The sequence below is a fragment of the Myodes glareolus genome, chromosome 8, assembly GCF_982192425.1.
Source record: "Myodes glareolus chromosome 8, mMyoGla1.1, whole genome shotgun sequence".
NCBI lineage: Eukaryota > Metazoa > Chordata > Mammalia > Rodentia > Cricetidae > Myodes > Myodes glareolus.
This window is the reverse complement of record NC_142033.1, coordinates 31,694,705-31,719,430: the sequence shown is the minus strand read 5'-3', so window position 1 is coordinate 31,719,430 and position 24,726 is coordinate 31,694,705. Positions and strand designations below refer to the sequence as shown.

Below are 24,726 nucleotides of genomic sequence, written 5' to 3'. Positions count from 1 at the left end.
CCCTGACATCTGTGTTTGTAAATGCACTCCGTTTAAAGTGGTGGTCTTCCCTCTGCAGGGCCAATACCAGGATGACATCCTCCGTGTTTCGTTTTTCCTTTGGCCCTCCCTCATCAGAGGGCTTTCCCAGAGACCTCTTCACTTCCGGCTTTTGTTTGATGTTCTCCATATAAGAGTGGTCAGGATTGTGGACGTTATGGATGGGAGATTTCAGAAAGTCGGCTTCTCTCCTCCTCCACTGGTCGGCTACTGAGGTGAGTGTGTGCTCCCTCGTCTGCGATGGAATCCTTCCCAGCCCCTTATGTGGGGAGTGCCGCTGTGGGCAATCCCAGGACAGGTCTGAATCAAATAAATGACACATGACGGGGTGGCCAGATGTTCGCGGGTGAGAACGGGAGCTAAGTTCACACAATTGTTCTGCCTGCCTCCTCGCTTCCCGCCGGGGTTCTTTCCTGTGGGCTGCAGATCTTGTTGTCAGCAGCTCCACTTTGCTGGCCTCCACCAGCCCAGCCCGTGCTCCAGGGGCTGCCCAGCCTGTGCTCCAGGGGCCGCTCACAGTCTGCCTTCCTTTTCCTGTGCAGCTGGTGTTTGCAGAAGGACACGATTTGGAAGTTGATTTATTTACTTTGCTGTATTTTTTTATGAATGGACATAAATATCTGTTTGTTCAAACAATCAATCAACTCCAGTGATACGTTTAGAATTTAGCAGAAAAACACCCTTGGTGTGCATGTGGAACGCTAAGACTTGGGGTCTGGGGACGCTCAAATAAACTGTCTCGCTCAGAGCGAAGTCAGAGAATTTGTTGCATCTTCAAATACAAGCCCAGCAGAATGGTTCATGTACTCTGCAGCCTGGGGCTCGTGAATGAAGCATCACTTCCATTTGCGGACGACCATGGCTGAAGTTCTTGTCACTTCCTTTTGTCTCTGTTGTCCTCACTTGGAGACTTTCAGGATGTTTATATGGCCTCAACTACACAGAGAGGGAATATTCCAGAAAGAGCCTCCTCTTGAGCTAACTCCTCTCCACAAATACCTTTTAAAAAGTCCGAAGATCTGAGACACAAACATGGAGCTCACAGGAACGACAGATGGGCTGGGACAGACTTGCTTCCTTTAAAGAGTTTATCCATAATTTTGAAAGCAACAAAGAAAGCCTTAAGGCACAGTCAGCCAAAAGCCACCCTCTCCTGCTTCTGCCATATCAGCCCCTGGGTTTCCCTGCCAGAAGAAACAATCACATTTCTAGAGTATTCTTTTAGAGGCGTCCTACATAGATATAACTTTCAAAGATAGGTTTGCTCCTTAGATATACAGATAATAGCATACAACACACTGTTCTGCATTTCTGCTTCTCCCCCGCCCCTGCCCCAGAACAATACATCAGACAGTCTTTTTTTTTTTTTTTCTTCCTGCCCATGAAGCTGTCAGGAGAGAAGCTGCTCTTCAGCTCAGTGAGCTACATCTGGTTCTGGCTTGTTGTACTGACAACAAGCACGGTGCCAAGTCAGACTCAGCCTTCTCCACAGTTATTCCCAGCCCCAAAAGACAGAGGTCCTACTCAAAACCTTAAAACTTCTAATGGCAGCAAGAAGGGAGTGGGCACGGGAGACAAGGGAGGCCTAATCGTGCTGAATAGAATGTGGTATGAACAATTTGAAAGGAAAGGCACTTGGCAGCGTCGCAAAAGGGAAATCCGTTGCTTCCTTCTCTTCGTTGGTAAGCAGAACAAACTCACCTGCTGTGGGGGCATCAGTTTTGACAGGCAGGGCTCTTCAGGGTTGCTCAGTTAGTAAAGTACTGGCTGAGCAGGCCAGCAGAGGCACATCTCTCTGACCCCTGCCCTGGGGAGGCAGAGACAGGCAGATTTCCTGATGTTCATTGGCCCCTAGCCTAGGCCAATCTAAGAGCTCCAATGCTGGAAGAGACCCTGTCTCAAAGGAGTAAAGTGGTCGGTGATGCAGGGCGACACCTTCTGGCCTCCACGTGTATCACATGCTCACACACAGGCACACACACAAATGAGTGCACACAGTGCTTAGGCACACACCCTACACAAACAAGTAGATGCACCCACTTGCACACACTTAAAAAAATAAAAACAAGTAATTAATTAATTAAAAATGTCTCTAGGAGCAGTATGGCCTTAACAATGATGTGAGGCAGACAGAAATGGGACAGGCTTTGGAATGAGGCAGATATGTGTGCTAATGCTCATATACCAGATATTAGTTGATGCAAGTTGTTCAACCTCGCAGGGTTACACACACACACACACACACACACACACACACACACACACACACCCCATATTTTTACATATATAGATATATAATATATATTATACATAATATATATTTAGTAGAAATGCATGCCTGATGGTGTGGTTAAGACAATTTTTGTGTTTTAAAATGGGGAAAATAAGCATGGTGGTAGACTGAGACAATCCTGCCATTGTAAAAGGTGAAGAGGAGGATCAGGAGTTCAAGATCATTCTCCGTTACATAGCAAGTTCGAGGCCTCCCCGGCTACACGAGGCGCTTTCCTCAGGCGAGGCAGATGCTAGCTGTAACTGTATTACTGCTGCCTATCAAACAACCACACACACTCACAGCCCACACACTCACGGCACACACACTCGCTCCTCCACTGTGGCTGCACTCAGCTACTCTCACCCACGTTGGTCTAGCCTCGAAACCTTGGATCAGGTTCAGGTTTGCTATCTGAAGTCAAAGAGCACCAATGACCCGAGGGTACGGTCACAGCGGAAGGTAGAACATAGGAAGGCTGGTGGCAGTGGACCGTGTACCACAGCCTCAGCTAATAGCTAAAGCATCACATTGGCAAGGCCCGAGTCAGTGTAGTAAGAAGAATGGCTAACCACAGCCCAGATAGGGTACACCACCCCCAGGACAGTCCCCAGTACGTCGCAACATACAAAAATAAGCCTCATCACTCTGGTATTCAATAGAGAAGAAATGGCACCAAATTCATGATGATGCCAAAATAGATACTGAAACTATTTTTTTTTAAAAAAACACATTTAAAAGTCAGTTTGTAATTTTGTTCTAATCAGAGTTGACATATATAGCTCCTTGGTATGAACTTGAAAACAGGTGTCCCGTCGAAGTAGGTGTACCTTCAGAGCCAACAGCTTGGCACACGCATAGCAACAAAATCCTCCTTCCATGGGGACAATACCAGCTCTTCACAGAACCCGTGGCTGGAGGCTGGGTGTAGGAGGATGGCCCCTCAGCTGGGCTCATTGGGCAGTGCACAGCCTGAGCCCCATATGAAGTATCACTGCCCCTGAGAGAGGAAGGTAGCTCCGAGTCTCGTGCTGTATGGGGCTCTGCGTCTGAGTCCAGACCCAGGAGACATGGTGACCTAGCAGCTTGACCCAAGCTCTGGGGCTACAAGCTGGCACCACAGGGAAATGTCCAGGCTCACACTTTACTTCCACCCTGTTTGATAGAATAAGACAGAAAGGAAGGGGAGGAGCTTCTGAAGAAGCTTTATAGGACACCAAAATTAAAAGCCTGTGAGTGGATAAACCACTTCTGGGGAGTGGGGTACAAGGCGGTAACTTAGGGAGGTACGTCTCAGGGTGGAAGACTCTGCTGTATGCACATGGAGGTAACGGGAGAAAGAAAGGTGTAGGGTTCTATCGCAAGTTTCTTATTTGGAGATTGACTGGTGAAAGGTTTGAAAGCAATGATCCTCCTGGACAGAATACTAAGTTTCTCACCAAAGTTTTGTAGACCTTAATCCTAGAGCAGGTGGGGAAAGACAGAACGGGCAGAGGGAGAGAAGTGGGGAAAAACACCTAGCAGAGAAGGAGGAGGAGAAGAAGAAGGAAAAGGAGGAAGAGGAGAAGAGGAGGAGAAAGAGGAGGAGAGGGAAGAGGAGAAGGAAGAGGGTGAGAAAGGAGGAAGACAGTGGCTGTCTGCTCTGCTTCCCGGTAACAAGCCTAGGGCTTGATACACACAACGTGAGTGTGAGTGTGTGTGTGTGTGGGAAGGAAGAGGGCAGAGTGATTGTGACAATGACCTCTGTGACTTTACAGATAGCATCCCCCAGAGAATGGCAGGACATGTCTAGTCCCCAGCAAGCACTTGCACATCTTACTGGCAGGGCCAGCGCATCCTCCCCTCAGGATCCCTCACCCATCTTGTCCTTCCTTGCCTATCAGCATCTGCGATCTGCAGCCTCCCCCACAGGCAGCGCAAAGACGAGCATCCCTGGCTCGCTTGTCCTCCGCTCTCTTTGGTTTTCCTGTTTGCTTGCATTAAGAGTCTGTTAGATACTTCCTCTGAGGCCTACTTGCCAGCTGACCTGGGAGTGTTTGAGTATGCGCTCAGGGCCCCTAGCCCCAGTGACATCGCAATGACACGCTGAGCTTCCCTGAGCAAGGCTGGAACGGTCATATCTCCCCTGGAGATGAGAAGGGCAGGAGCTGCACCTGCTGTGGACACAAAGGCTCCTGGAAAGAGTCCTCCCCATGGGACCATCCTTGGAGGCTGTCCAGAAACAAGGCTCAGCCACTTGTCCCTCTTTAAGATGTGGCTGGGTCCAGTTAGATCCAAAGCACCCACTCGGAGGAGTGAGGTCCATCCCTGGGCCACCCAGACCCTTCCAGAACTATCCAGGACCCAGCTGCTGGTGTGGGGGATTCAACATTCTGGGAATGGCATGTTTATTTCGAAACAATCATGAGGCTTGATAGTGAAAGAAATCAATGCTTGCTGAATACAGCCCAATTATTACTGCATTAATTCATCCGGATTAGCAGCTGCCATTGGTTGGGAGGCAGTCAGGACATTTCAGTCGGTTCAGTTGAAAAGTGCCGTGGTCGTGGGGCTACCCCACCCTCACCGCCAAGCCAGATGACCCCTCCTGGTCTGGGTGACCTTCACAGCAAGGGGGAATGGAATTATTTTAGTGTTAACTGGAAGTGGACAAACTAAGGCTTGATGGGGAGAGCTCCCAAGATAGCCATCACCTTGATACCCTTGATACCTCATGTGGGAGTCCCCTCTGTGTGCTGTGATTACCATTAATGAATAAAGGAAGTGCCTTGGCCTATTGATAGGGTAGAATTTAGGTAGGCAGGGAAGATGGAACTGAATGCTGGGAGAAAGCAGGGCGGAGTCAGAGACGCCATGGATCCGCCACCGGAGATAGAAGTGCTGGAGCTTTGCTGGTAGGCCACGACCTCATAGTGATAAACGGATTAATAGAAATGGGTTAAATTAAAATGTAAGAGTTAGCCAATAAGAAGTTAGAGCTAATGAGCCAAGCAGTGTTTTAAACAATACAGTTTCTGTGTGGTTATTTCGGTTCTGGGTAGCTGGGACAAACAAGCGGCTTTCCTGTTACAGATACCCATGTTAGACTAAGTCTGGGGTCCATGTTTTGAAAACAGAATAAACTATAACATGCTATAGGAAAGTAGAGCCCCAGCACTTTCTGATCTTCTAATGGACCATTCAACTTAACATGTGAGTTTACAACCTAAGTGAACAGTTGCGGGAGAATTATCTGTATTCTGTCAATCATGTATTTTAATAAAACGCTGATTGGCCAGGCAGGAAGTATAGGCGGGTCAACCAGACAGGAAGTAGAGGCGGGGCAATGAGAATAGGATAAGGCTAGGGAGGAGAAAGCTCCCTCAGCCACTCCTGCGCAGACCACTGAAGAGGCAGCATGTAACCTGCCCAGCTGAAAAAGGTACCAAGCCATATGGCTAACGTAGATAAGGATAATGGGGTAATATGTGTTATAAGAACTAATAAGTACCCAGACCTAATGGGCCAATCAGCTTTATAATCTTATGGAGTCCTGTGTGTGATTTTCCTTGGGGTATGCTGGCTGTGGACATATCTGTGTCCGGGCAGGGACAGATACCTCAACAAGCCGGCCCTCGTGTTACAAGCAGTCAAAAACTCTCTCTGCTCCAAGGAGCAATGACTGAGGACAGAGATTATCTGATCGCCATTAGGAAACAAGGTAGATCTGGCCCAAGTTCGTATGTTGGAACCCAAACCCCCACTACCAAAGAGTGGGGCTGTATTTGGAAATCCAGACTTCAAAGAGGTGATTAATATGACGGGTGAGTAGATGTTCAACTGTTCAGGGTCATCCAGGGAAAGAGGAGAGATACATGGGCACACCTACACATGCACACACACACACACACACACACACACACACACACACACACACACACTACAGAAAATTGTCTCACCCAGTTAGGAAGACCAGAAAATTCCAAAGCCGATGGACTGCAGGATAAGCTGGAGGCCCTGGGAAGCTAATGGTACAGTTTCAATCCAAGCAAAAAGCAAAAGTCTGGATACCCAAGAGAAATAAAAGTGTAAGCTCTGGCTGAAGGCTGCCAGGTAGAAGCTCAGAAAGAGCCAATGTTTCAGTGAGCGTCCCAAGGTTGACCAAAGCCAAGGTCCTGAGCTATCAGTCAGGAAGAATTCCTTCTTACTGAAAGGAGAGAAAAACCTTTTGTTGGCTTTCAATTGGTTGGATGAGACCCACTCACAGGAGGAAGAAAAATCAGCTTTACTCAGTCTACTGACGTGAATGCCCATCTCATCGAGAAGAAGCCTCCTGCAGAGCTCCAGAAAAAGACTGGACATGAGGGCATCTCGCGGTCCACTTAAGTAGATACATGGTATTAACTTAGCCATAGTCCACTCCGATTGTTGTCCCTATCAAAAGAAAAATCTGAGCACTCAGACATCAGGGGTATGTGCGTATAAAGACCACACGAGGACACATCAAAGGGACAAAGAGAAGGACTTCAGAAGACACGCACCTGCTGGCCACTTGAATTTCTGCTTTCAGAACTGTGAGAAAACGTGTTTGATGCTAAGACACCAAGCCTGTGGTATTTTGTTAGGTGGTATTAGAAAACCAACACCGTGTCCTGCAAGATCAAGAGTAGATACCCTCTGGAAGTGATCCTGCAGCCCAGTGCTCCTGGGCGCATGTCTTCTTCACAATTATTTTGGCTTTTTCTTATGCATTGGTCCCATGAACACAAATGTGAAATGCCACCACCTTTTGGGGAAGAGGCAGGGGTCAGGGGTAGGGAGTTTCTCCTGTGGGATTTCAAGAAAAAAAGACCACTTGAATTACAAACACAGGGTGGGTGCTGGTTTGTGGGGTGTCCTGCAGCTTGGTCAGAGGACATGACTTCCCACTGGGGAAGTGGCACCTGGTAGATACTCCACAGAACCTTTGGGACTGCAATGACCCAAAGACGGTTTTCTGAAATGGTATCAGTTGGGTTTCCTACCCTTCCTGGGGTGTCCTTGGTACCATGGGGGATGCCTTGGTGTTTACTGCATCTTGTTGCTATAAGGTCCCATGAATTCTACCTGAGCCTGGGTTATAGGTACAGACCCTCTCGGTAAGAGCAATTCTAGGCAGACTGGTCAGTCACATGACCTGATTCTAGTGTCTTTCACCACGTATGTGGTCTTGAATGAAGCTCTTCATCTAGGGTTATGGCTTCCTGCTTTTCAAGTGGCAACCCCCTCAGGCTCCGTAGCTGCCAGCTGCATGGGAGAGGAAGTAATTCCCCGTGGAACAAATTTCACCCTAAGCAAAGAGGAGATTCACTTCAGGTAGATAAAAGCCCTTTGTTTCTTCTGCAGATGTCTATGTTTCTTAGAATAGACCGTGTGGAGGCCTCTCGCATGACTCACATGACTGAGTACGTGATATTAATTTCTGGAGGCCACTAGAACAAGGTGGCACAGAGTGGCTTTCAGCAGAAAATTACTCTCTCACGGGTCTTAGAGCTGAAATCTGACAACAGTGCATGCACAGCACCAGACTTCATCTAGGTTCTAGGACAGTGGTTCTCAAAGTTCCCAACGCTGAGACCCTTTAATGCAGTTTCTCATGTTGTGGTGACCCCCCTCAACCATACAATTATTTTCATTGCTGTGTCATAGCTATAATTTTGCTACTGTTGTGAATCATAATGTAAGTATCTCATATGCAGGATATCTGATATGTGACCCCTATGAAAGGGTCATTCGGCCACCAAACGGGTCATGACCCACAGGTTGAGAACCATTGTTCTAGCATGATTCAGTTTCTTGTCCCTTCCCCGTGCCAACACTGTCTCCTTTTCTGTCTGTCCATCTACCCTTTAGACCTCTTGACGTTGGATGGAGAGCCCACGTAAATATTCTGACGTTGGATGGAGCGTCCACGTAAATATTCCAGATCAATCTCTTCATTACAAAATACTTAAGTCCAGCTGGAGGAAACTTTTGTCTAGATAGGATGTTACAGGAATTAGGATTAGAAGAGGCCACCATCCATCATCCCATTGCAGAAAGTCTTGCTGAACACTTACTCAATACCCCTCCCAGCTCTTCCCACACAGGAACACCTCCTCCTTGCCCCTCCTCCCACCCATTGAGTCACTAGCTCCCTGTCCAGAGTATGTAGTTCCCAAAGGAAACGTCAAAACTCAATTCTTGCCTCTGCCTCCACTGCCAAAAAGAAGAGGGCTAAGACAATACTTAACATAACTTGGCAGATCGGAAGTGGTCTTGTAGCCTGTTCAAGCTGCTATTAGACTGAGTACCTTATTTTAAAAAATATCTCTCCTGGTTCTAGAGGCTAGGAAGCCCAAGGCCACAACACTAGAAGATTTGGCAGCTAGAGAAGACCTATTCATAAACCATGCCTTCCATCCCTGCTTGCACAATAGGCGCATGCTATCACTTCATGGCCTTGAGAAAGAGCATATTCTCAAAGGGCTGCACCCTCTTGACATAGCCACCTGTTCAGGGTGTCACACATCACCCCAAGGGTTAGGGTTTTACCATATGAATTTACAAGATCATAAAAAGATCACACCAATAGTGCATGCACAGCCTCCGCTCTAGCATCAGAGGGATCTAAATTTAAGTATAGGCTCTGCCAGCTAGTATCTATGTGACCTTGGACAGGTCATTTCTTTATTAACGCGAAGCCTCAGATTTTCCCCTTTAAACAAGAGTGGTAAGAATTTGTAGTTGTATGGATGTTACAAAGATTAATAAAAATGCTTAGCAAAAATGCACGATATGCCACAGGTACCAAGTATGTATTTTCTATTATGACTAATATCTGAGTAGGTATGTCCTCTAGGAGTCTGCTCTTACAGGTAATGAACTAAGTATCGTGGGATTCTGGACAGTGTGCATGGCAGCCACCAACAAGCTGGCTTCGCTCCCTCAGTCTGGTCAGGAGGCCACCATTTCCTTTCAGCTCCCATTGTGGGCATTTGAAAAGAGCAGTGTAGACAGAGACTGCGCTTTCATTTCCCAGCCACTCAGGCCTGAATAACCACACAGAAACTATATTAGTTACAGCACTGTTTGGCCAAAGGCTCAGGTATATTCTTTGTTAGCTCTTACATCTTAAATCAACCCATTTCAAATTAGTCTATGTATTGTCACGTGGCCATGGTGTTACCTCTTTTTCTACATGTCTTGTACCTCTCACGCCCTCCCACTGCCCATCATCCATGTATGCAGATGCATGCATGCATACACATGCAAAATGTGAAATGCCACACCATGCCTCATTTAGACACTAGGGACAGGTGGTGAGGAAAGGAGGGTACCCCATCTTTAAATAGTGTATAGATTAGAAGAGAGAACGCTGTTCATGTTATTCTAATTAAATGTGCTTTAATTTCTGAAAGGAATGCTGTTGGGACATACAGGAGCCATGCAATCTACTTAATGGAACTTCACGCTTCTGCAAGAGCTGGATAAAGTCCTGCTCCCTCACTACCCAGCCCTCACTTCAAATCCATGAGGACAGACTACTTCCTTGGGTTTTGATATTCTACTAAACAATGCTGAAGAGAAGTTCTCTTGAGTTGTACTTGGAGCTAAGTAACTTGTGTGTACCTGCTTGGTGCTGGAAATAGATCCCAGGTGCTGTGAAGCTAAGGACTCGGGCACACTAGGTAAGTGCTCTCCACTGAGCTACACGCCAGCCCCGAAGTCCTTCTCCCCAGTGCCTCATCATTAAGTCCGTCATCTCCACTCTTGTTGCCATGCCGAATCTTCATGCCCATCTGTCTGTTTTCTTCTCAGCCCCATCACTCTCAGAAATTGCGTGTATTTCCTTATTTCCATGTTATCTTTTTCCATTAGGACATGCAATTTCTACCGGAACAAGTTACTCATATATCCTTGATTCTTGGCCATAAAGTAGTTATTGGGTCTTCAACCTATGTTTCGTCGCTGAGTTAATTACTGAATATAGTCACAGTCGTTTTGCTGTAGAAGGCTGAGGGAAGATGAAAACCGGAAATGCCACTTTGTGATTCCACTTAGGGGGCCCCCTCCCTCCGTCTTACTTCAGAGTGGTCTCTTTACTCCTGTGTCAGCTGTGTGACTCTGGGGGCAATGGCGATCAGGTCACAGTCCTCTTCACAGCCTCCTCCCTCCAGCTTCTGTAGAGACATGCCTTGCTCCTCAGACACTGCCCATATTTGCTGAGATGAACTGAATATGTTTCCATGACAACACTGGAGTAGGAAGAAGGATGTGAGGCCCTGTATGATTTCCCTGTCCTCTCCGTTGAGAACTGTATGACAGACCGCAGAAGATTCCTCCTCAGAGCTCCCAGCACAGAGGTTCTGGGCACACTTCTGGTCCAGGATAGCTTTGGGAGAGAGACACTACTCTAACTCTAAGATGGCTGGGTCTCCGTGTCTGGCCTGAGTGATCCCATCCTGTAGAAGGTTTCAGTTCACCGTCCATGTGAGGATTGAGGTCCAAGTCATTGTGTTTCTTAAAAGATCATAGTCTTTATGGTATAGTGACTTTCTGGTCCCCTTCCATGGGCAGGGCTCACTGCTCCTACCAGATAGCATGGGCATTTAGTGGGAAGGCAACAGATGCGTCTTTGTGGGGATGCCACCAATGCGTGGGAGCTTCCTGTCTGGCTTGATCCTTGACTTCTCACAAGTCCCTTTAGCTGTTTAAAAACACACACACACACACACACAAAGCAAGGGAACTTCACAAACTCCTGCACTGATAAAGGAGACACAGCAGCAAAAGGTTTCCTTGGAGCTTGCAAAATATTGGCTTGCTGCCATCAGAAAACCCAGAGGACCTAAAGAGAGAAAGTCAGCTCCTATGTACATCAGATGCTGGCCTCTAGGAGGCAAAGAACCTCCCTGGAACAATAGGGCAGGGAGGCATGGATAGTGGGACAGTCAGGGAACCCTGGGTTCCTCTCTCAGGGGCCCAGCCATAGTACTGGGAGCTGGCTCTGTTTCCCCACTTTCCTGAGAGCACAGATTTTAAAAAGGCAGACTCCATTTCTAGCCTGACAGAGAAGGCAGATGCCATAGGCTGTGACTTCATGGCATCTAGATGTCACCTCCCTTCTTTGTGATAGTCCCCTGTCACCTGAATTTTCTTCATTAACAGGATTACTAGAAGCCTTACGGGACTGGCCTTTGAGAGAATAGGCTCAGTTGCAGCTTCCAAGAAGGATGAAAAATTCACTTAAAAAAAAAAAGTCTACAAGATTTCTCTGTAAAGGGCCAGATAGACAGCCAGGTTGTGTGAACCCCGGCCACTTGTGCACCTGTCCTCTCTGTAGCTTTGTGACAAGGGGGTAAGGGGCACCGTCCCCTCTGTAGCAACCAGAGTTGCAGGGAAGGAACAGACAGACGGATGGGATGGCAGGAGGAACGGCTGCCTGCCTGCCACCCTTATGTACAAATGCTGCAAGCAGCTGGATTTGGCCAGGAGCTGCAATTTGCCAATGAGCTCGGGCTTCCCCTTGCCGCCTCTTTCCCCCCAGGGCCCTCCACAGTGAAGAAGTGTCGAAATGTTATTTGTTGACATACTTTGCAGCAGCTAACAGTTCAAGAGGACCAGACTGGTGGGTGACAGGCTTCTCAGAGACCAGAGCAGGTGGAGAGAGGACAGCAGGCCTGAAAATAGGAAAAGACAGTTCTCCGGCCTCAAACCTGCCACCTCAGCTCCTCTAACCAAACGAATCTTATTGGTTGTGGCCACAAATCTCCCAAGTCCCAACTCATCGAGATTGCCTGGTCCCCTCTCGTGAAGCTCACAGGAAGTGAAGTCTGAGAGCACTGGGTGTCAGTGACAAGCAAGGAACACACAGCATGGCCGCTCTTCCAGCGTTGACACTTACTTCCTTGTGTCCGTTCACTCTAGAAAGCTCCTCTCTCTTGCCGTTTCAGGGGGTGAGCCAGGGTCGCTGTCTAGACTTTACTGTCACTGTCACTGTCTAGGGTCATCTGTCTTTGACAGATGAACTGTCAAAGCCCGTACATAAGCTGTTCTTTTAAAAAGTCAGCTTCATTGAACTAAGTCCTAATTACCTCCTTTCTTCCCTCACGGCAGTGACATATCTCTGGCAGCTATGGACTCTAAGAGCCATTCTAGTAACCCCTTTCAAGACAGAAGAAGCCAGGATGGTGGTGATTGCAGCGTGACTCGGCGGTGATAACGACTGCTCTACTTCAACTATGTTTGAACTCTCTCGTCTTGGCTAACGAGAGGCTGAAATAAAAAGGCCTCTGTAGTATACACTCTTGGCCACTCCAGACATCTGGGGACTCTGCATCAGTCAGGATAGGCAAGGTTGTGCCACGATAACAAATTTCAATTTCTTAATACAACCCAAGTTTATTTCTGGTTCACGTCCCATGTCCAGTGTGGATCAACACGCAAGCTCCTCTCACGGAGGTTATTGAGGGTTCTAGTTTATGCTGGCTTCATCATAGTATAGGCCTTGTGGGTTATCTTGTTAGGGGAAAGGGCATGGATAATCTTGTTCTGCCTTCTAAAGTCTGTTTGGGGACTGTTTACCTTCCATTGACCAAACAAGTATCATGCCACATGGGTGGGGCGATCTACCCAGCTATGTGCAGGGCGGGATGAAAGGACTGTGAGCAAGCCTAATGCTTCTGCAAGACCTGAATGAGGTCAGAGGTCAGGGGCCTCATAGAGAAGACACCCATGGGAGTTCATGTGAATATTCTACACAGTGAGTGGAGGAAGGGTTATTCATTTAAAGGTTGTACCCAATTCTAGTTCCAAGCGTGCTCTTTATTCTTGCTCTGTGTCCCCCTGTCACAGGCTTCCACTGCCACAGATGGCGCCCCTCCGGTTTTCCTTCCTTGTTATAGTGAAGTACAACCCTCTGACACTGTGACCAACATAAACACCACCTTCTTCACGCTCCATCCCCTAGGCCAGTTGTCACAGCGATGAGACAACACACTCATATCAAGCCACCCTCTGAAGCCCTACTGCCTGTAGCAGTCACACACGCTAGTATTTGGGGGTCACACACATCTAATTCCCCCACCCTCTTCTGCGTGTCACCGATCCCCTTGTGCTCATCTGGGCAGCTATAGCTCAAGGATACAGGGGAGAGGCCTGGCCCAGCCACACTCAAGGCCAGGTCCTGGCCTCCAGCTCACTACTCCCTTCAGACCCTTCCCGCCTTAGCATGGCTTCCTGTCCTGACACTGGCTTCCTCTACTCGGACACACAGTGTGGTCTGGGTCTACTCTCAGGGCTCAGCAGCGCAGAGCAAATGGTCCCCCAGGAGAGCCTAACATAGGTGACCTATGGGAGGAAAGGGGCAGTAGTACCCGAGACCAGAGGAGGGGTCAGAGCAGGCCTGGGTTTCCCATGAGGAGAGAAGCCAGAGACTTAGTATTTCTGCTCTTGTTTTTATCCTACCAGGCCATGAAGGCTGACCTGCCCTGCAGACACATAGACACACATGTCACAAGGTATTCAGTGCCCAATCCTTTCTTGGTATACAATAGGTCCCTATTAAATGTTTGGGGGGAAAGTGAGTATGTATATTTAAAGAATAGTTCCATTGTCTCCTTTCCATCCCCATAAGGGTGATAAGAATTTGACCACAAAGCAAGCTACTGACATGTGAAAAAGTCAATTAACCAAAGGGAAGGTGGAGGCTTTTGTTCTGTGAACAACCAAGTGACTATCCATTCAGAACTGGATTGAGGCCTGGGGCGAGTTTGCCTTTGGATTCCAATTAGAGAATTAGTTTTTAATATTCTGTCATAAATGCTGAGAATAGAGAGACTTTACAGCACTGTGATCTACATTTATCTATCTGCCTGCCTATCTGTCTATCTATCTATCTATCTATCTATCTATCTATCTATCTATCTATCTATATATATATATATATATATATATATATCTTTCTATCCATCTATCTATCGAAACAGGTGCTCACTCTGCATCCTAGACTGCTTTAGAACTCACTATGTAGTACGGTCTGGCTTACAAACTCATGGTAGCCCTACTGCCTTGGCCTCCCACGTGATGGAATTGCAGATGTGAGCTTCCACATACTTATGTTCCTGCCATAACACTTTAAATGCTTGTGAAAGCCTGGGCAGAATGAGTGTGTGGCCTGCTTGCAACACAGGGTATTAAAGGCGGTCTATCCAAAAAGTTCAGCTATACAAAATGAGTAGGGCGAAGTTGCTCTGGTCCCTTGTCCCTTTCAGTGGAAGGACACATTCACCTGTGTCTGTATGTAACATGATACACGTTAGAGTTCGATGAGTGTAAAGGATTTTGATGACATCACAGTGATGGGGCAAAGGCTGAAGGCAAGTCAAATTCAAACCAACATTTGTACCCTAATCTCTTGCTCCCTTCCCACTTTTCTTCCTGACAGACACGTGATGAAGTGAAGACATGTAGAGATCTGACCCGCCTTCAGGAAAGACCTCGGCCTCTCACCCATCCTCAAATAAACAGAAAGGAGGGCAAAAGGCAGGGCTGACGGCACATCCAGGACTCTGTCGTCTCTGTCCATCGGCTTTGTTTCTCCAATCCTGTCATCTGCTGCACCTTCTCTGACGTCAGCAAATCCCACAATTGGTGAATCTCTGCGCATGTGTACATGTGAGAAGCTTGGCTTCCCCAAAAACACGTTAGTGGAGTTGGGAGGTGGGCCTTTTAGAACTGATTAGCATTAGATGAGATTGCAAGACTGGCCCCCATGATGACTCTGGGCCTGAATAAGAGGAAGGAGAGCGACCTCCCAACCTGACCACTTGCTTGCTCATCTCAGTGTGGAACAGCACATCAAGAAGTCCTTTGCCAGCTGTTGGGGCAGATGTCAACATCCTGATAGACTCCCTAGTCTCCAGAACTCTAGAACTCCAGCCAACAAGATGGCTCAGAGGGTAAAGTTGCTTGACATTAAGTCTGAAGACCAGAGTTCAATCCCCAGGAACCACATGGTGGAGAGAGAGACTGGATTGTTGCAGATTGTCTTTTGATCCCCACCCATGCCTTGTGATGCTCTCCCCTTAAAAGAAAGAAAATGAAAGAAAGGCAAAGAAAAGAAAGAGAGAGAATAGGGAGGGAGAAAGAAAGGAAGGAAGGAAGAAGGGAAGGGTAGAAGGAAAGGAGGAAGGAAAGCAATCAATCAATAAATATAAGAAAAGTTGGATTAACCCTGCTTTCCAGCCTTGCATACTTCAAAAGCCCTTCTTCACGTGCGTAAAATCTTACAAAATATGACGCTCGACCCCAGAGATATTTCCATTCACATGCATCCACAAAGCACATGAGCACTCATGCCCATCGGATTTATGGTTTCAGTTCTTGTTCCCGAGGAGCAGGGGGTCTCACAGAGAACAAGCAGCTAAGGGAGCCTCAATTACACAACAAAGTGGGGGAACTATTTATCCTGAAGGTTGGCTGCCACGTGTACTTTGAAGAAGTGACCCACTTCCCCTCATAAGCTGACCTCATGGTTCCAGGAACCAAGGTGGATGTGGGAGAGGTTTCTCTCAGAATTATACCTAACAGCCCCTTCCTGAATGCTGGCTGTCTGTCCCACACTGGGTCTCTTTGGGCTCGGAGGTCTGTTTTCAGAATAGAGAAATGTCTCCAGGATGTGACAGGGAAGTCGCCTTTCTGATGTGAAAGCGGAGACAGCCACTCGGCCACTTAGGGCTTCTGATTCCTAAGAACTAGCAGATAGAGAAGGGGGTGCCGGCTGGTCCCGATTCGTAAAAGAGAACATAGTTCTTCTTTACACGCACTACACCTGGGACCCAAGGGGTTCTCTGACGTCTTTTGAGGTAGAAGGAAAGAGAAAATGTTATCGTCTACTGCCGCAGCCCAAGGCTACTGTATTAGGTGAGCAGAAAGTGCCGTACTGAGTATCGTCTGAGTAGTCAAAGGGAAAGTTGGTAAGTTTTAAGCTATTTCCTCCTGGTTCCAAAGCCACCATCCTGCATTCAGTGCAGCCGTCTCTGTCCACCACTGGTTCTCCACTAAGTGAGTGCTCTTCCCCTGGTAGTCAACAGCGCCCACCTACCTGCACGGTCAGCAACCACAGAGACACATTCGCGGAACCGCATAAGGCTCTGCACCAAGTGCCAGGTTTGACGGTACTAATCTTGTCCCCGCAGTTAAAGTGCTGGTTAGTTCGGTGGCACAGTTTTGTCCCTTCAGCCCCTCTCTGGTTCATGTCGTTGATTTCCCAGATTAAATCTCCTCCGCTGAAACAACAGCATGGTGTTTGTTTCCCTGGCCTGTGACCCAATGATGCGGAAAGGACATTTATGATCGCCTCGCTTGCCGTTTCTACCACTTTTACTGAAGTTTTCGCCAAGACCTCCAGTCTCAGATAGCAGGGAGGCCGTATTTTGTACAAAATACAAAGCAAAACTTTAGTTTTTCAAATGCCTTCATGCACATAGGAGTGGGAGATTTTCCAGCGAGGATCTTCTGCAAAACGGATTCGTTTTATTTAAAGGCTTCCCTCTTTGTATTTGGAGGTTAAATAAATGATAGAATTCATTATTCCAGCAAACAAATCATTTCACTTATTTTGGGTAAATTGCACTAAATGTGGTTTAATTACTGTGTCCAGAATAGCATTTCACATCTGTGGCCCCAGAAGCCGTTATAGCTCTGAACATCCAGAGGAAAAGAAACGGAGCCCTCTTGTGGCCGATTTAAATACTACAGCCCTTGCTCCAAAGACCCCTTAGGGAATGCTACCTTGAGAGACAGGGTCTGCAGTCCATGCTCCTTAGCAGGCTGCAGATACAGCATAAAAACACTAATACGCTGTACTCAAGGTTGCTGCTCAATGGCAAATTTTAGGTGAAAGTCTAGGGAGTGGAGGGAATATGAGTCTGGGTGGTATACAAGGTGAAAGAGAAATCCAAATCCCTGTGTTGTGAGAAGTCTTAACACAAGCCTTTCTTTCCCCGGGTCCATACACAGGTGAGGCCCTCCAGGTACAGAAACAAGGGGAACGCACTGAATTCAGCAAGTTATTGACAGGCGGCGGAGGAGGAGATCTGCACATTACTGCCGTATTGTCGTCTGTGGCAATGACTAGAGTCCAGAGGCCCGGGGCAAGCAAGGACACCGAGGGGAAGGTATGTGAACTTGGGATGCAGTGGCACAGAGTTTGGACACCAGTCGAGCACATTCCTAGCTGTGTGACTGTGGGCAAACCGTTTAGTAACCTCCATCTCTCGGCCTTCTCTGGAAAATGAAATAGCATAATCTCATTCAAAGCAACTTATAGGAGCAGCTGTGAATACAAGCTGCTGAGCCAAGCTGGGTGGCTTCAAGGGGTGACTCTACCATGACCTATGTGTGGTGAGTTTCTTATCTTCTCAGGCATTGAAGGCTTGTTTGGAAGATTAAATGACCTCACCGATACTTCTCCCTCTCCCCACCCTCCTCTCTCTCTCTCTCTCTCTCTCTCTCTCTCTCTCTCTCTCTCTCTCTCCCCCCACACACACACACACACACAGACGTCCAGGCATTGTGGGAGAAAATGTCATTGTATCTCTATTTAAAGAGTCTCCAGAGATTTTGTAAATGGTAAATGTGAAGTAAATGATAGCTTTAGTATTGGTTGTCAATCATCATGGGAAACGTACTTCTCTTTTTCCTGCCCACTTCTTTTCTACACGTCAAATCATATGAAATTGCCATTTCAATAGGTCAAAAAGTACTAGAATGTGACAATTCCTCAGACAAGCCTAATGCAAACCAATGCATGCCACCACTAAGGAGTCGAGGCCTCAGACAAGGGAGAAAATGGAGCTGTATTCATGCCTCTGGACCCAGGGACTGATGGAGTGTGTCTCCTCTCCTGCCTGTGAGGACCAACACTCCGGGTAGTCTTAGCAGGACTTGATCCCCAGCTCTCGGTACTGGCTTCGGGAGGTGTTGCCTGGGGATCTGTGCCAATTAGACTCTATCTGAAGCCTCGGGCCCCATTACAGGGAGTTCAATGGGGAGAATTTGGTATAGAATTAGAAAAGATTAAAAATTTATAGCCGGGCATTAGTGGCCCCCACCTTTAATCCCAGCACTCGGGAGGCAGAGGCAGATGGATCTCTGTGAGTTTGAAGCCAGCCTGGTCTACAGAGTGACTTCAGGACAGTCAGGGCTACATAGAAAACCCTCTCTCACAAAACAACATAAAAGAAGAACGTACATGGGGGTGGCTGCAACCAAGGATACAGAGAATAGGCAGAATCATTGGGTAGAGCCAGGGCCACCAAGAGGAGAGGGAATAGGGTGAGCCCGCCCTCCTGGAGCAGAGAGAAGAGAGGGGAAGTCTCTGCCTGCCCATCTGCCTCCTGCCTCCAGCTCCAGCTCCAAGTCTCCACCCATGGTGGCCTTCTCTAACACCCTCCAGTTCAGTTCCACACACAGCTTTGTATTTCTTCCCGGTAGTTACAACAGTACTATCAGCCCTCTGTACCTTGCACGCTCAGTGTTGTAGTTAATCCAAGGCATCCGTTTTTTCAGCATGGGGTAGGAGGATGTGTGGCTAGCTAGCCTTCCTCTGACCTCTTTGCCATAATGGCTTCCCCAGCACTGGATTAGGACAAGAAAAAGGGACCGCTGTTATGGTTAGGGTATTTACCTCCATAAATGGTGGACTGACTGTTTGTGCTCCCAAAATTCATGTGCTGAGATCCTGACCCCCAATCTGGTATTATTAAAAAGTGGGTCATCAGGAACTAACGAGGGCCTAAGCATCTTGGAAATAAGGACATGGGAGCTGGTTCCATGTAAATTGATTGCCCTTCCAGCGTGAGGACCTAGGTTTGGATCCCCAGTATCCATGTAAAAGCTGGGAGCAGTTGCTCCTGTAGGTAATCCCAGTCCTTGGGGAGGCAGAGACAGGTGGATTCCCAGAGACTGCTGGACCGCCAATCTCTCCCAGTCAGTAAGTAAGTAAGTAAGTGAGGTTCAGTGAAGAGATCTTATCTCCAAACTAAGGTGCAGAGCAGTTGAGGAAGACAATAGGTTATCAAACGCTGGTCCTCACACACAAGTGCACACACATACTTACACACGATAAAAATAAAGGGGTGCTCTCTTCACAGCCTTCTGTAGTAGGAAGACACCACAGAGGAGGAGGAGCCTACAGTCCAAGGTCTCAAGGGAACCTGGCCACACCCCCATCTTGTACTTCTAACCTCCAGGACAGGAGGAAGTAATTGTTAGTAATTCTTTTTAGGCCACTTAATTGGTGGCAATTTGGCCCTAGGTACTGAAGAAGCTTCTCACACCAGGGTATCAGCTCAGCCCTGTGTAACTTCCAAGGTAGGGAAGGAACTCAGGACACACTGGCAAGCGCAGGAGCGCACGTGCTTGCACGCACGCGCGCGCGCGCGCGCGCGCGCGCACACACACACACACACACACACACACACACACCAGCCATCAAGAAAAAAGCTGCCCCCTCTGTATGCCCGACCTCCCTATGTCTGGTCCCTGAGGACATTCTCTTTGAAGTGGAATGCAGATACATCGATCTGCCCCACCTTGACGCTCCTTTGAAATGCTGTATTCTCATAAAACAAGAGAGGCAGGGAGTTTGGAAGGCAAATTTCCAGGGGCTGCTTGAAAGCTCCATCCATACAAATCCAGACGTGGAAAGAGGGTCTGTCTTCAGAGTACTTGGCCAAACTCGTCCAAGGCAACTGCTTCGTGGTAGCCATACGAGGGTTCTCCAGAGAGCATCCCTTCGGCCTCATGCCTAGGCGCTCTGCACCTCTGCCTGTCCCTCGGGTGTGTAGAACAAGTCCTTCCTACAGAACTATGTGGCTCTGTTCTGTCTGCTCTTCCTGGGGATTTAACTAGAAGGGAACAGGGGAAGCTAAGAGGTGGGGAAGCTCTCTCCAGTCCAGTCAAGGCCGTGGACATTCACGGCCCTGAACATCTTGTCATAAACAGTTACCGGAAACCCGCCAAATGTCGAACATAACTAAACGTGGGAAGTAACTGTTGGGAAATGACCACGCTGTCACCAGGGTTCTGCCTCTCGGGAGCTCTGGCAGTGGAGACAAACAAGGGACGCTTAGGTGACCTGTGCCGCCTCGGGCCAGTGAGGTGACCCAGCGGATAAAGGCGTTTGTTCCCAAGCCTGACAGCATGGCAGTGGAAAAAGAGAACTCCTGAAAGTGGGCCTCTCATTTCCACAAATGTGCTAAGGCATGTCCTGAACCACACCAACAACCAGACACCCGCACACCTAACCATACACACACATATACCCATATACACACCCATACACCCGCACACCTACCCATACACACACACCCATATACACACCCATACACCCACACACCTACCCATACACACACACACACACACACTCACACACCCGCACACCTACCATACACACACACATATCCATGTACACACCTCTACACCTGCACACATACCCATACACACACCCCGACACACATCTACCCCCACACAATACACTCATGCACACATACATACACATGCCCATACACACACATATACACCCACACACACTCCCACACCCCCATGTATATCCACAGACACACCCATACCCACATACATACACACATGCACACATGCACACACTCAAACTCTCAATAAATATAATTTTTTAAAATATAAAAGAGTTTCGAAATGTTCCTCTTTTCTCCTAGGAGGCCTTCCCTTGTTTCGCCCAAGTGCCACGAAAAGGCTACAGAAGGGAATTGCTGTGTGAGCTGTGGTCTGGGGATGAGAAACCAAGAGGTACAGGTGCCTCCAAGCAAACACAGCAACAGTACCAAGCCTGGAGCGGTGAGGGTCCGCAAGGGTGCTGTCAGACTGAGCATGGTCAGGGTCACAGGCCTCCTCGAGAGCAATTTCCCCGGGAACCACATCTACACATGTACAGAACAAGCAGACGTGTCCACAGGACAGCCAGCCAAAACCCTGCCGACTCTGAGAGCACCGCCTTCCCGAGTCTTCCCCACGACCACGCTGGTATTATAGTAAGCATTTACTCGTGGGCAAAGCATGGGCAAGCCCAATTTAGCCCTCCCCGCTACCCCAGAAATCTGCACTGTGTGTGTGCACCCCATCTTACACAGGAGGAGGGAACCTTAGCCATCGAAATAACCGCAGTAAATAAGTACAGAGCCCATCATAGTCCAGGGAATGACTAAACCGTACATCCTTAACCATGGCTGACAAGAGCACTGTGAGACACGGTTGTCCACGAGAGGCTGTGTGATGTCACTTTGGTGGCCTCAGGACCCTTGCTCATCAGAATCACTTACTTTTGCCGAATATTATCGTAAGCTGAAAAGAAACTTTACCATCTGTCTACAATTGACTAAATGCTATTTGGGAGAGGGGCTCTCAGCCCTCGCTAAGTCACTAGCCCTGGTAAGTTATTCCTGGCCCCAGCTGGGCCCCACACACAGATTTCTCCTTTTCACAGAAGATCCACCTTTTACCTCCTTCAGATGATGGCGCACCAGTTCTGTGCTTATGTTTCTGACCTTGGGCACTGGTATTTTTGTCAACGATGAGGGACAAGCTGTAAATCAGTGGTTCTCGTCTTCCTAACGCTGCAAACTTTTAATATGGTTCCTCCTGCTGTGGTGACCCCCGGTCATAAAGTTATTTTTGCTGCAACTTCATAGCTGTAATTTTACAACTGTTATGACTCGTAATACAAATATGTGATAAGCGGCCCCCAAAAGGGTCACAACCCACAGGTTGGGAACCGATGTTCTCAACTAAACACAGGCAAGTTTTACTAAGAGCCTTGTGCTAGTTAGCGCCAGGGTTCAGCTCTACTGTGAGGTACATCTGGAATGTTCTCCCCAAAGTTCATATGTTAAGGGCCTGCCTCCCAGCTTGGGAATCTTGAGAAGAACTAGAAACCGTCAGGCCTTAGGACCTGGTGGGAGGCTCTTGGGAGGATTCAGATGTGAACCATCCCTTGCAAGCTCGGGAGTTTGACTCCCAGCTGGTGGTGCTGATGTGAGAGGTGACAGATTCTCCAGGGGATGGACCTAGTACTACAGGCCAGCTGCTGGGAGCTGAGCAAGAGGGTTAGCTCTTCTGTCTACTCTCAACTTGTTGATCTACCAGCCACACCCTAGGCTTCCACAGCCATTCCTTCATTGTAAGCCAAGATTAATCCCCGCCCCCTGCCCAAGTTGCTTTCATCAGATATTTTGCACACATAGATGCAACAGTAACTTACGCATGGGCTCATGACAGGTAGAGTGTGCTCTCCCAGGGTCTATTCCTCAGTCCTTTACTTCCTGGGCATGTGGTGAGCAGTTTGACTTCATAGTGATGTCCCACGTTGCCACAGGCAACAGGACTAACTCAATGTGAACAGGAACATCCAGAAACATAAGCCAAAATAAGCCTGTCTCTTTGTAAGTTGATTATCTCAGCTCTTTGCTGTAATTAACTAACATAAGCCCCAAACAATAAACCTCCTCTAAACAGATATTTGTAGGAATTAGGGGGTCTTGTTTACTTCTGTCACAAAGAATCTGGCAGTTGGAGATCCAGAAAGAGGATGGTGACCCACAGTGTAGCAGACACTCAGAATCCTTGCATATTTCTGCTAATTCTTTCTTAAACAGCACCTGGTCTCTCGTGAACACTAGAATGCTGCGAGGGCCCCAGCCATCACATCTAAGCCCCAGACACAAGAGTGGGAAGAACAAGGTCTACACAGTTGCCTCATGAACTGACACCCTCTCATGCACACTAAAGGTAGTTCGTCTGGGAAGTTCCACCTGACTTCTACATAGATCACTAAACAAAATTCCATCATGCCTAACAGCAAAGGAAGCTAGGAAATCTCAGATTGTTGTGGTATTTTTTTTGTTTCTTTTCATTGTTTGTATTGAGCTATATATTTTTCTCTGCTCCCCTTCCTTCCTCTTCCCTCCCCTTTTACCCTCTTCCGTGGTCCCCATGCTCCAAATTTACTCAGAAGATCTTGTCCTTTTCTACTTCCCATGTAGATTAGATCCATGGATGCCTCTCTTAGGGTCTTCTTTATTGCCTGGGTTGTCTGTGATTGTTAATTGTGGGCTTATTATCTTTGCTTTATGTCTAAATGCCACTTATGAGTGAATACATATAATATTTGTCTTTCTGGGTCTGGGTTACCTCACTCAATATGATGTTTTCTAGATCCATCCATTTGCCTGCAAATTTAAAGATGTCATTTTTTTTTCTGCTGTGTAGTACTCCATTGTGTAAATGTACCACATTTTCCTTATCCATTCTTTGGTTGAGGAACAATTAGGTTGTTTCCAAGTTCTGGTTATGACAAATAATGCTGCTATGAACATAGTTGAGCACATGATCTTGTGGTAAAATTGAGCATCCTTTGGATATATACCCAAAAGTGGTATTGCTGGGTCTGGATGAAGGTTGTTTTCTAATTTTCTGAGAAATCGCCACACTGACATCCAAAGGGTTGTACCAGCTTGCATTCCCACCAGCAATGCAGAAGTGTTTCCTTTTCCCCCACAACCTCTCCAGCATAAGTTGTCATCAGTGTTTTTGATCTTGGCCATTCTTACAGGTGTGTAAGATGGAATCTCAGAGTTGTTTTGATTTGCATTCTTCTGATGTTAAGAGTGTTGAGCATTTCCTTAAGTGTCTTTCAGCCATTTTAAACCCTTTTTTGAGAGTTCTCTGTTTAGGTTTGTACCCCATTTTTTTATTAGATTACTTGTTCTTTCGATGACCAATTCCTTGAGTTCTTTGTATATTTTGGAGATCAGTCCTCTGTCTGATGTGGGGTTGGTGAAGATCTTTTCCCATTCTGTAGGCTGCTGTTTTGTCTTGTTGACCATGTCCTTTGCTTTACAGAAGCTTATAGATGCTCTGGCCGAAGACCCAGGTTTGGATCCTAGTGCTTACATCAGGGAGTTTACAGCTGCCTGTGACTCCAACTCCAAAGAATTCTAGACACTCTTCTGGCTTCTGTGGGCACCAGACATGCATATGGTGCACAGGCAGGCAGGCAGACAGACAGACAGACAGACACACACACACACACACACATACACACACACACACACACACATACACACATACACACACACACACACGGTGCACCCCCCCATATGATTTTTAAAAAACCCTCCATCTCCTCACCCTCATTCTCTCTATAAAATAAAAGAAAGGAAACAAGATTAAATGCTTTAATGACAGAGAATGATCAAGGATTTATCCCCCGCCAACAGTGAGTCCGGAACGTCCTCCTTTTACTCTTTCCTGTTCCTGACCCTCTCCTGGCTCTCACTCTGCCCTTGATAAGCACACAGTCTTTTAACAGGTAAGGGCGT

General features: G+C 47.5%; 1 long non-coding RNA gene across 3 annotated transcripts; it reads left to right on the top strand.

Moving 5' to 3' along the window:
- The first annotated feature begins 29 nt into the window (after positions 1 to 29).
- Positions 30 to 24,435, top strand: LOC125387538 (uncharacterized). 3 transcript variants are annotated; one of them, XR_007227894.3, is made up of 6 exons: positions 30 to 254; positions 9,730 to 9,999; positions 12,428 to 12,526; positions 14,757 to 15,270; positions 17,333 to 17,490; positions 21,049 to 24,435. It is a non-coding gene; the product is annotated as an uncharacterized LOC125387538 (long non-coding RNA). The 3 variants fall into 3 exon arrangements; XR_007227892.3 differs by lacking the exons at positions 17,333 to 17,490; positions 21,049 to 24,435 and having other exon boundaries at positions 14,757 to 16,245; XR_007227893.3 differs by lacking the exons at positions 12,428 to 12,526; positions 17,333 to 17,490; positions 21,049 to 24,435 and having other exon boundaries at positions 14,757 to 16,245.
- The last annotated feature ends 291 nt before the right edge of the window (positions 24,436 to 24,726 follow it).